The sequence below is a fragment of the Peromyscus maniculatus genome, chromosome 7, assembly GCF_049852395.1.
Source record: "Peromyscus maniculatus bairdii isolate BWxNUB_F1_BW_parent chromosome 7, HU_Pman_BW_mat_3.1, whole genome shotgun sequence".
NCBI lineage: Eukaryota > Metazoa > Chordata > Mammalia > Rodentia > Cricetidae > Peromyscus > Peromyscus maniculatus.
Window position 1 is genome coordinate 72,944,574 of NC_134858.1, and position 13,284 is coordinate 72,957,857.

Consider the following 13,284-nt stretch of genomic DNA (forward strand, 5'->3'; position numbering starts at 1 on the left):
TGGTGCCCTGACACCAAAGGCATTCACCAGACCTGGGACTGGTTCCACTTCTGCCACTTATTACTTGTTTGACTCCAGGCAAGTAATTTCATCTCAGGACATTATGAACAGAGCCGACCTCTCTCCTCTTGCAGAGTCATCCTGAGGGTTTCATGAGCTACTGTGTGGAGAGTGCCCTGGCAATGTGGAAGGGACACACACAGGGTGGTCAGGTCTCCAACCAGAAGCCTATTCCCCTACCGTGGCTTCCTGAAGGTGGCCTGGTCTCCCTCCACTCTGCTGTCATTCATTCAACAGGTACTCTTTGGGTGTCTACTTTATCTGAGGAAGAACATTTTCCCAGAGCTGAGGACTCAGTTCTCTGGTCCAACACCTGCCCAACATACATGAGGTCTGGGTTGGGTGCCCAGCAACAGAAAGGGCAGATACGACAACTCCCCAAACCTTCAGGGTAACTTAGTTGGGAAGTTGTTGTTTTCAATGCATGTCTTACACATCAAATGATGGGACCATTTTTAAAGTGTGGAGTGCGTTGTTTTGAACTTAATTACTTCTCAAAGGCATGCTGAAATAGTAAAGCCTGACACCTGCCCAAGCACATCTCTCAGGGCCAAGGGGCCAAGCAGTCTACCCGTATCTCTCCCTGGAAGGAAGGTATGCTTTCGGCTCCCTGGGAAGCAAGGATGCCTTCTGCTTTCGGCCAGGAGAGGTAAAAGGAAGGTCAGGATGGATAAGGTTAAGAAGACCGGGAGAGGCCGGGCAGTGGTGGCACACGCCTTTAATCCCAGCACTCGGGAGGCAGAGGCAGGCGGATCTCTGTGAGTTCGAGGCCAGCCTGGTCTACCAAGTGAGTTCCAGGAAAGGCGCAAAGCTACACAGAGAAACCCTGTCTCGAAAAACCAAAAAAAAAAAAAAAAGAAGACCGGGAGAAATTACCAGGTGATACCAAAGTGACTGGCAACTTCGCCATTCCCAGCATCCAGTACCATCGTGAATGTGTTCATTTACAAAGGCAGCTTTCATGCTCTGTAGTTTAGCCTGAGGTCAATTCAAGCAAAGAAACATTTCTTCTACATTTAGAAGCCTTTGTTGAAGGATTACAGATACCAGTTCCGGAGCAAAGGCAGAGGCTAAATATCCTCGGGGGGAAAAGAGAAACATTTAAAAAAATGACTTAGCTGGACAGCAGGGCATACAAGAATGAAAAGGAAGAAAATAAGTGGCTCCTTCCTGCCTCCCTCTGTGACGCAGAGATTATCCCTAAAATAGTCCCCGTCTCAGCTGAGGAAGACGCACCTTCACAAGTTCCATGATGGCCGACCAAGGGAGAGGAACAAGGGAAGGAGGTGGGAACTACTTTGGATTTTGATTTTTTGCCAGCAGAGGGCTGGTGGGGTTGTTTTGAGACAGGACTTCTCTATGGGGCCTAGACTAGTCTCAAACTTCAGATCCTCCTGCCTCACCTCAGCAATGCTAGGATTGCACCTGTGCACCAGCACCCCTGGCTGGAACCAGCAACTGCACCCGGACAAGAGTGCCCCCACTCCGGCTGTATCTCCAGCCTGGTTTTCCTTTTGAACTGGCTTCTCTAATAAGTTTCCCAGGCCGGCCTTGAACTCTTTCTATAGCCTGGTCAGGTCTTGAACTTGTGACTACCTCTTCTTCAGCCTCTAAAGTAAATGAGATTACAGGCCCCTGTCTCTAGGCCCATCAGAAACAGTGTTTGTGATGCAGGGGATGAACCCTGACCTCACTAATGCTCGGCCAGTGCTCTTACCTCTGAGCTCTGCTCCAGGCCAGGAACAGTAACTCTGTGTGGAAATTCAGAAGACTAACACGCTTTGAGGCGGGCCACAACCGAGGCCCATCTCGTGAAGCCAGTGTTTCCTACTCTTGCCCCACTGTTTTTCTTACGTGTATGTGAGTGTATGGCCTGCATATATGTGTGGGTACCACATTCGTGCAGTGGCCAGAAAAGGGGACTGAATCCCCTGGAAGTGAGGTTGTGAGCCACCATGTAGGTGTGGGGAATCTATGCTGGCTAGTTTTATGTCAACTTGACACAAGCTGGAGTCACTCGAGAGGAGGGAGCCTCAGTTGAGAAAATGCCTCAGTAAGATTGGGCTATGGGCAGGCCTTAGTGCATTGTCTTACTTAGTGATTGATAGGGGAGGGCCCATGGCAGATGGTACTGTCCCTGGGCTAGTGGTCCTAGGTTCCATTACAGTCGTTCTCAACCTTCCTAATGCAACCCTTTAAATTCCTCATGTTGTGGTGACCCCGAACCCTAGAATTATTTTTGTTGCTACTTCATAACTGTATATTTGCCACTGTTATGAATCATAATGTAAATATCTGTGTTTTCTGGTGGTCTTAGGTGACCCCTGTGAAAGGGTTGTTTGACCAAAACGGGTCACAACCCATAGGTTGAGAACCACAGTTCTATAAGACAGCAGACTGCGCAAGCCAATAAGCAGCACCCCTCCATGGCTTCTGTATCAGCTCCTGCCTCCAATTTCCTGCCATTTGAGTTCCTGTCCTGACTTCCTTTGATGATGAACAGTGTTGTGGAAGCATAAGCCAAATAGACCCTTTCCTCCCCAACTTGCTTTTGGTCATGGTGTTTCATCACAGCAATAGAAACCCTAACTAAGAATCCAACCCAAGCCCTCTAGATAAGCAGCCAGTGCTCTAACCTCCGAGCCGTCTCTCCAGCCCCTCGCCCCATTATTTGTAAGCCGTACACACTGTATTGCCTTAGGAAGGATGAAGCTCAACTTCTGTTTCAGGCTGGTCTCCCATCCACTCTCCGAGAGACCCGTGATTTACAACCTCAAATGGATTTTCATCTTTTCAGCTTTCCTGTGTGTCTTCAGTTGTTGAGTATTCTTTTCGGAAAAGCTTTTTATTTTTAGTAATTCAGACTTAGAGAAAAGTTGTACACCTGGGCTGGGGATGTTGTTTCCTAGTGGAGTATTTGTCTAGCATGGCAAAAGCCCTGGGTTCGACTCATATTACTGTAAAAGCTGAAAGGGGCAGGGGCCTGGAGAGATGGCTCAACCAGTGAGAGCACTGGTTGCTCCTGCAGAGGACCAGGATTTTGTTCCCATCACCCCTGCGGTAGCTCCTAACCATCCATAACTCTAGGTCCAGGGGAATCTGACACCTGTACCAGGCATACACAGAGTACACATACATATGCACACAAAACACATGCAAATAAAATAAATATAAAAATAAATAAATCAGGAAGAACTGTCCACACATAGCATAATGATTTCTTCCTGTGTTTAAGATAGAACCCAGGTTTCATTTAAGTGCTACACTGCTTAGCTGCCGGCCAAAACAAAACACACCAATTTTCACCTGAACAATTAGAGAGTAAACTGCCAACGTGATCCCTGTGGTGGCATTCAGACCACTGGCTAACTCTTCCTTTGAGAAGAAACTTGGTGTTTAGCTGTTGGGACTGTGGTTGCACATGGCTGTCAATCACTTCCTTCAGGATTTGCCTAATCTGCAGAGAGCATCCTTGCCCAGAGAGATACACCTTTCCTCAGTGGCCCAATCCATTGACAATCAAAGCAAATACAGAAAGAGCCACGGACTTGAGCCCTGCTCCTGGTGACGTTGTGGGCCTTGGCTGTGTAAGGGCTCCGTGGTGGGGTTAGCTCAGGCCGTCAGTCTGCATCTCATTCCAACTCCTCCTCTGCCCAGTCCTGTTTCCTTCCCCTCCCATCCACAGATGTTGATCCCAACAGCTCTCTCTAATAAATATCCTGAGCCCTGAGTCTGTCTCAGTCTGCTTCCTGAAAAATCCAAACTCCTGCAGTTGGAGCCAGGGGCGGTCTGAGAAGTCAGAGATCAGACAGGGTTTGGAGCTGGCCCGTTCACCACTGGCAAGACAGGCCGCAGGTTCCATGAGTGACAGATGGAGCACAGATAGCCTTTGGCACAAGACAAGCAATTAAAATACTTTGAAAGTATCTTTTTGTTCACTTAAAAAAGATTGATTTTGTTTTTAATGTGTGTGTGTGTGTGCTCCCACACACTGTGTCTGTGGGTATGTGAGTGTGAATGCTGGTGCCCACAGAGGCCAGGTGTCAGGTCCCCCACCTGATGTGGGTACTAGAAATCAATAAGCACTCTTAAACCCTAAAACATCTCAAGTAATTCAGGCTAGCTTCAAGCTTCCTATGTAGCCAAGGTTAATTCTGAACTCCTGATCCTCCCTCTTTACCTCCACTGCCCGGTGCTAAATTATCAGCCAATAATATAACACCCATCTTAAAAATACGTTTTTTTCAACACAAAATGGAGGAATAGACAGACAAAACAGAAGGAATAGCAAAATGGCAGATATAAATCCCTCATATAAAATGACTCAGCCAGGTGAGTCAGCCTTTGTCATCAGCCACACCACAGCTGGCACAACAGATGCGTGAGTTAAGTGACCCTGTGGCAGACCGAGACTCTCCAGAGCCCAGTGGCCCAGTTCTCACTTACTAGGGCTTAACTACTTCTTGCTCTCCAGTGTCCAACTCGACAGCCTGGGAGGCCTGTGGAAGTCTGGGTATGGATGGCATCACACCCCCAAGAAGCCATCTGGCGACAAAAGCTGGAGACGCTGGAATCCTTCTTCGGGGAATGATTCATTCTAACAGGAATGGACAAGTATTTGGGTGAGTGTTTCGATTGTCTCATCCCTCAGGCATCACCCTGGGGTTCTGGAATATTCCATTAGCATAGAATCTCACAGAACATTGCATCAGACTGGGGGATTCAACTTGCAACACAGAAGCAGTGATGGTGGGTCGGTCCCTGACATGGAATCTTCTGTCTGTGTTGCTCACAAGCTGTATCTATGCCTGCTGGTCTGCCTCACTCTGCAGAGATGGAATGCCATTTTCCAGGCTGCATAAGGACAGAGAACAAAAGGGTTTCACTATGGTTCTGTGTCTCCAGCAGGAAGAATATGTGGACCTGGGAAACAAACTTGCTATCACTCCCCTGGGTCCCAGATCCACTCCTGCCGTTCTGATTCCATAGGGCTGAGGTACCTGGTTCCTAAAATGGGACTCTCTCTGCACCAGGTGAGGCAGCAGAAGTCCCTTTGAATAACTAGCAAACTGAACACTTTGTGTGCCTGGTATCCAGAGACAAGGGGAACAGTCTCCCTGGGGGGACATCATCATCAGGACCCTCCACATCCAATAGCTGATCAAAGTGTGGTTCTAGACTCAAGGCCTGGACCAGGGAAATGGCTCAGTTGGTAAAGTGCTTGCCTACCGAGCTTGAGCCTCAGAATCCATGTAGGAGTAGGAGGCCGGGTGCGTCAGCACATGCTTGGAATGGTGGAGACGGGAGGATCTCATGGGACTCACCAGCCAGCCTGGCCTACATGGTGCCTTCCAAGCCAATGAGAGAGCCTGTCTCAAAAGGCAAAATAGACAGCTCCCAAAGGATAAACCTGAGGCTGTCCTCTAGCCCTCATATGCATGTGCACACATGAGCATATGAACTTACACACACACACACACACACACACACACACACACACACACACACACACACACAACAATAAAAATTGGTCCCAGCACTTTCAGCCTGATTGGGGCGCTGTGGTTCCAGAGCGCCTCATGGGTCACTTGAGGCTGCTGCTCTTCCTTACCGCTGTGTTTCCTGTCCCTGCGCTTGCTTCCTTCTCTTCCCTTCCCTTCCACAGGTGTCAATTTCAGAGGCACTCCCTAACAAACATCCTGGATGCTAAACTGTGACTCAGAGGCTTCTTCCTGTGGAGTCACAGCTATGAAGACGCTCTGTTGCCCCTAGAACTGTAATGTGTTTTCCTCACAAATGAGAACACTCAGAGCATTTCAGCAAAATCATCTAAATCAGGATTTAACAAGTTTGCCTCTCATCTCCAGACTCTACTGAAATTGTCAACGTTCTCAATAGTATCCTGTGTGTGTGTTCATGTGTATGTGGGCATATATGCACATGGTAGGGGGCTTTGTGTATATGCATGTGTGTATGAGTGGGTGCATGTGTGTGTGTGTTGTGGGGGGGAGCTGACTGGAGAGAGAGCCTCAGGGTCTCCACCTCCCCAGCTCTGGGATTACAAGCGGACACCACCATGCCGGACTTTCCCCCGTGGGTCCTGGGGAGTAAACACTGTACTGACTGGGCTGTCCTCCTTGCCCTAATCACACCGTCTTTATAGTGAAAAGACCCTTCCAGAAATCACACCTGTGTTTAGGTGGCATGGCTCCCCAGTCTGGTTTTTGTGTTTGCTTCATGGTCATTAACGTGTATATGTATGTGTACGTGGGAGGCGTGAGGACAACTCTGTGGAGTTAGGGAATCCGATCTCTCCTTCCATCCCTGTACGGGTTCTGGAGGTTGCATCATGAGCAACATCATCCGCTGCGCTGTCTCACAGCTCCTCCCGCCTTGTTCAACACTGCACAGCTTCTTAGTCATTCTTTCCCTTTATATAATATTCACACATGCAGGATTATGTAATCCTCACGCACGCAGCAGCCCAGGCTGGCTTCAGACTCCTGCCTCTACTTCCCCAGCGCCTCAGCGGGCACCACCATGGGCGGCTTTCCTTTGACTTCCACGACTCAACAGTTCTCCAGATGATCGGCCCCTTCTTTTTGTAGAAGGTTTTTGAATTTGAGCTTAGCTTGCAGCAGAGAAACTGAGGGGAGATCTCTGCAATGGAGTCCACTGGCTGTATCACCACACCTCCTACAAGTTGCCCCTGCATCCGCTCAGGTGCCATGCTCTGCAGGCATGGACTGCCATCTTCCAGGGTACAGAAAGACAGAACCCAAAACTGGAGTTTGATCATAATTAGACTGAGGTCATGCACCTTTGGACAAACTACCAGAGCAGCCACTTTTCATTGCATCCTAGTGGGTGGCACATGCCGCCAACTTGTTTTATCACGAATGCGGGTAAACTGTGACCACTTGACTAGGTGGTGACTGCCAGGATTTCTGTGAAATTACCTTTTCCCTTTGAAATTAAGTTTTTTATGGGGACATGCATTACAGCTACGAGTAAATAGAATATAAAGAGCAAATATCCTGCCCTTCATCAGACCTTGAGTGTATTTATTCATTCCTTTGTGTCTGCATTGGATGAAGGACTCCTGTTCATGCAGGAAATTATAATCCATTACTTCATTATTTTATTTTTATTTTGTTTTGTTTTTTGAGACAAAGTCTCCCTATATAGCCCTAACTGTTCTGGAACTCTCTATGTAGATCAGGCTGGCCTTGAACTCACAGAGATCCACCTGCCTCTGCCTCTTGAGTGATGGGATTAAAGTTGTGAGCCAGCCACCACAGCTAACTTACTTCCTTGTTTACTTTTCCAGGCTTTCCGTGGCCAGTAGGAGCCTGTGCACGCACACTGGCCTCCTTGTCCTTTCCGCTGATTCTCTCATTCCGTTGTCCTTGCTCCCTGTGTAAGATGCTCCAAGCTTACTCCGTATCTTCCATGCTCCAGCCCTTCAGCCATTATTTTAGAAGCCAAGATCTGGACCTTAAATGTGTTACTTACTCTTCTGTTCTTGGGCCCATTGACACATACAGCTAGGGAATATAGGAAATATTCACATGCGTGTACATGTGTGTACTTATAAATAACAATGTACACATTTAGAGCTATAGTTGTTTCTAGACTCTTCTGTGTAGATCCAAAATAATGTCACTCTCACCTCCAATTCTTGTCCAACTTGACCAGCCTGAGTCCTCTCGCTTCCTATGTAGGCAATGACTATCTCTACTGGTGAAAAGCTTAGGGCATTCTCTGTGTTAGCAACCTCCCGACAGCCTGTGAAATTGTGAAATATAGATTTGGCCTTCACAGAGAGATCCACAAACCTGTGTAGTTTCCTGAGTAACAACAGCTGCTAGGAGAATCTTTTTTCCCCTAATATTTGGTCATTGACCCTGGTTCCTGACTCAGAGATCTTCAGACTTGTGTAATTTATTGAGTTCCTGCCACATCTAACTCGGAGCCTCTAAATCCTTGGAATTTCCTGAGCTAGGTGCATCCTCTGTTGTACCAAGGCAACTCTTGACCTGTTCCTGGAGAGCCTCAAGATGGAGATGGTTGCCAGGGGAACCAGCCATGTGATCAGATGGGGCAAGAGCTGCTTAAGGTGGATCTGGACATGAATGGCCAGTGCTGTAAACAATGCAGCTTCCTAATGAAGCCTCCATAAAACTTCCAGGGATAAAGTGTGAAGACCTTCCAGGTCCCCAGCTGGGGGTGGGGGGCACTCAGAGCGCACTGCATCCCTACAGCCTCCCATATCTCGTCCAGCCATCAACTCCATCTCTTGTACAAGTCTTTCTAATACGTGGATGTACATGGGCAAAGTGTTTCCCTGAGCATGTGAGCTGCCCAGGCAAACCAAGCAAACCTAAGAAGGGCTGTGGGAACTCAGATCTACAACTTAAGTGTGAAGCCACCCCGAGACGGCTTGACAAGTGGGGGCAGTCTTATGGGACCATCCGTTCAATCTGTGGGTTCTGCCTCTTCTAGGTAGAAACTGTCAGAAGTGAAGTGTAGGAGTCCTGGTCTGTGTCCACCGAGGAAGCTGGGGTCAGCAGTGTTGAGTGTGTCCCTGGGTCAGGACACAGCCCTTTCTCTTATGTCTCTTACTGTCCTCCTGCCCCTCCAGTGCGACTTTCCTTCTCACCTGCACTGCAGGTGCCATGGACCGTGCTCAGCCCCAGTGCCCCGAGTCTCCACGGGCAGCTTGACCAATGCACCCTGCAGGCTTCCTCTCTCCTTTCCCTGCCCTTTGTCCCACGTTTACCTTCCTTGGTTTCCAAAGTCTGACGCCAGGCTGCCTCTCTAAAGGGACTCCATTCTCCCTTGTCCCAGAATACTCTACGGGTGCCCCTCCCTTGTGGGATGCCCTCTCCTTCCTAGTAAAGCCACCCTCTGCGCAGAATCCTTCTTGTCCCTCTTGACTTTGACCTCCTTTTCCAGACCACCCTCCCACCCAAACTCTAGACCACTATGGTCCTAAAACCCCCACCTTGCTCGGGTCCTGCCTCAGTTTGTTTTCTATTGCTATAACAAAAGAACTGAGGTTGGATACTTTAAAGAAACAGGATATTTAATTAACTCACCATTCTGGCGACTGATACGCTAAGATCAGATGATTTCTGGCGAGGAACTCCTCGGCTACATCACACCATGCCAGATGGCATCATGGCAGGAGTACAACACAGAGAGAAGCCAGGCAGCAGAGAGGCCTTTTTATAACAGCAGTGAATCTTCATGAAAACAAACTCCCCAGCTCCTTCCAAGGGCAACACCTCTGATGATTTAACAAGTGCCCTGGACTCTAGCTCTTAAAGGTCCTACACCTCCCAACACCACTCCACTGAGGACCAAGCTTCCACCGAATGAAGACACACCCAAACCTCAACAGCCCTACACATGGTTTGATTTATGTAGCAAAGGGAGGGAGGAGCAGAGAGGAAAGTAAAAGAAGTGACACACCATTAGTCACTTTTCAAGTTTTATTTTATTTTTTTGAGTGGGGGGGAGGGAGACAAAGTCTCACGTAGTGCAGGCTGGCCTCCAACTTGCTACATAGCCGAGGGTGACATTGAACTTCTAATCTTGTCTCTACCTCTTGAGTGCTGGCATCACGAGTGTGCACCATGCCTGGCTCATGCAGTGCTGAGATTGAACCCAGGACCTCCTGCATACCAGGTAAACACTCTACAACTGAGCCACATCCCCATTCCGTGGGGTCACTTGCAGTTAACATTATCCTGAGATTCAGCTCCATTTTGTTTTGTTTTGTTTTTTAAACTCATTATGGCATCTGTTAAATTTATATTTGCCAGGGGAGCCAAAGCTGCCTGCCCAACTCATTCTTTTAGTTTTTGTCTTTGTTCATTTGAGACAGGGCCTTGCTATGTAGCCCAGGTTAGCCTCCAACTCTTGGTGTGCCTCCTGCCTCGGTTTCCCAAGTGCTGCAATTACAATCACAGGCCACTGTATCACTTTCACCCATTCTTTATGATGCCACAAACTCTTGTAGCAGAACCTCCATGGCTCATGCAGGGCAATAGGTAACAGCTGACCCCCAAAGTTCCCCTCACCATTTCTGTCAGCAGATGTGCCGGGATAACTGACCCGGGCATGGGCTTTAACCACCTCTGGGACCTACTAGAATGTTTGCTAATCTTTCTAGATTGTATGTGTTCACCCCAAGCTGTCTGTGCCTTATTCATGCAGATTCTCCTCTCAGGCCTGTCTTCCCATTGCATCTCCAAAGACAACAAGCCCTGGCATCCTTAAAGGCATCCCACATGCTGTCCACAGCCTTGCCAGTTTTCCAACTCTGAACCCTGGTAGAAATTTAGGTATCTGTGACATAAGTCCTTTTCTGTTTTAGAGTCTAAGAAGTACTAAGCTCCTTCCTGGAGACAGGTACACAGCAGAGATTAGACATATTTGTTACACTGAAACATCAAAAAAGTTTATATATTTATTTCTCTGAGACAGGGTCTCACTTCAGGCTGTCCTGGAACTCTGTAGATCAGGCTGGCCTCAAACTCACAGAGATCTGTTTACCTCTACCTCCTTAGTGCTGAGCTTAAAGGTAAGTGCCACCATACTGACACTTTTTTTTTTTATAACTAGCATAAGACCAATTTTCTACCTTAGGGAAGATAAGACACTTTACTCATCTAAAAGGCAAGAAAGTTAAAATGTTTGCCTTTCTCTCCCAGGATGCAATGTGCTGTGTTAGTTCAGAGGTAAAACCTACCCACACTGCAAATTCAGACTTGCCCATGTAAGTCAACATTTTTATCTTCCCCAAATGGCATTCCATTTTAGCTTTTAAAGCTATGAAATATTGACATATTTTCATTTCCCACGGCATGTATTATTCGTTACTTTCCTGTTGCATAAAATCCTATTTTCATCTGCAGAGACATGGCCCCAATTCCTCACTCCTGGTAGGCATTACATAACGACAGCAGGAGAGTAGTCTGCTTCTCTGTGCTGGTCTTAGCCTGGAATCTCATAATCTGTTTCAAAGCAGGGCATTATGGACAATCTGGCTGGGCTGCTCGGGCAGACAGTTTCTCCATTTAACTATCGAGAGCAAGAAGAATCATTTGGTGGTTGTCTTTTACCCAGCACTGTCTTCTAATGCCCCGGACCCTCCTTGTCATCCCAGGGCTGACAGGATACTACGGATCTGCAGAGAGGGACTTTACCAAGTTCAGTTTGGAGCATGTCACTTCTCTCTGTGCCATCTGCTACTGATCTTGCTGTGTTCAGCAGCTGAAAATACAGAGTTCTGGTATTTTCCTCATGCCCAGTCATACTGCTCTGAACGTCTGTTTGTCCCTACTGACCTAATCACCAAGTTAGCAGAGTCGGTTATTTTAGGAATTTTAATCTTTACATAGAAGAAAAAAAGAAGGGCTGGAGTACAAGCCAAGGCATTCTTACAACAGAGACGGCTTCCTGCCAAGTTCCTCCATCCTTATCCTCGTGATCTGTGAATGTGACCCACATGGTGAGAAACAGCACTGAACGGATGGTTCAGTCAAGTTTGGAGGTGGCCACAGACACAGGAGCCTTCACCCGTAGAGGACAGAGGCAAAGGGGGATGTCATACACGAAGGGAGAAAGGCAGTGAGACCACAGATGGAGAGATTCTACTGATGGGCCCAGTAGCCAGGGAGTGCTGACTGCTATCAGGAGCCCACCAAGACAAGAAACTGGTTCTCCCTGGCCCTGCTGGAGCCATTTTCCGCCAGTGAGACTGAGTTTCCAGCCTCCACACCGGGAGTGGTTACACTCTGCTGTATTCGGCCACCAAACTGTGGTCAGCCACAAGCAACTCAAACAGTAGCCTATCCCTGAAATGTTTCTATCTTTGCTGCTCTCCTTTCTTGAGCCTGTGTATTTTTAAAATCCAATTTTGTCCTTCATAACATGTTTTCTCTAAGAAAATAACTTTCCATGTTCTTTTCAACTTCCTTAGATGTTGGATTTCAAACTAATTTAACAAACAATCATCCATTGTGGCCCTGGAGTGTTTAGGCACTAAAGGGGACACAGAGCAAAAGCCTACAGCCTATCCTTAAGTATAACTATCAAACAGTTTTAATAATGTGCATACCCAGTGCACGACAAAACACAAAGAGAAGAGCCCACGTCAGGCGGGCTGGAGTGATCAAGGACGGGAGATCTGTGACGGGGGCCTGGGGTGAGGGGTGGACTTGAACGAACAAGCAGACCTTGCTGGGAGACACGGGGACAAAGACGACCTCAGAATTCCCCTTCCAGTCTTTCCTGAACTCCCTTCCCATTTTCATTTCCTTCTGCATTGTGCAAGTGACCTAGATGCTTTCTCTCCTTCTGTGTCCGGTGCTACCCAGTGACGCTAGGACCTCACGTATACTAGGGACGTTCCCACCACTGGGTACACCGCCAGCTTCTTTTACTCTGAGGCACAGTCTTGCTAAGTCACCCAGACTGGCCTGAAGCTAGGGATTCTCCTGCCCTCACCTCCTGGGTGGCTGGGGTGATAGGTGTGTACCACCAAACACCACAGGATTTCTCTTAAAACATTTCAGAAACAAAATTGCACCACAAGATGCCTCTGTAATCTCATATACCCAGAGAAAAGCTTTTCTAAGAATTCAAAGTATCTTCCTCAGGCTTTTCCCCTGCACACACAGTGGGATGTTCAGATAATTGTTACAGGAATGACAAGCTGCACACATTCTTTTCCTACCTGCTGTGAACAGAGAAGAACAGGGCACTTTAAGATAATTCATCTTTGGACACACACACACACACACACACACACACACACACACACACACACACACAGAGAGATTTCCCTAATCTCATTCTGATCACATGCTTTAGAAAAATCACACTTTTTCTAACCACATAATGGACTGTGCCAAGGGAAGAGGAGAACAGGGGGTGGGGTGGAGGAGCGAGGGGGAGGGAGAGTGAGAAGGTTTTTGTTTTCGTTTTTTACAATAATCTGAATCAACAGGATGGGGGAGGGTGTGGAAAGAGGGCCCGGCAGTTAAGAGCACTTGCTTCTCTTGCAGAAGACCTGAGTTCAGTTCCCAGAACCCACACCGGACAACTTGCAACCCCTTCTAACTCCGGCTCCATGGGATGGGACGCCCTCTTCTGGATTCTGTGGGCACTGAACTCACATGCATACGCTCATGCACATACATATACACACAA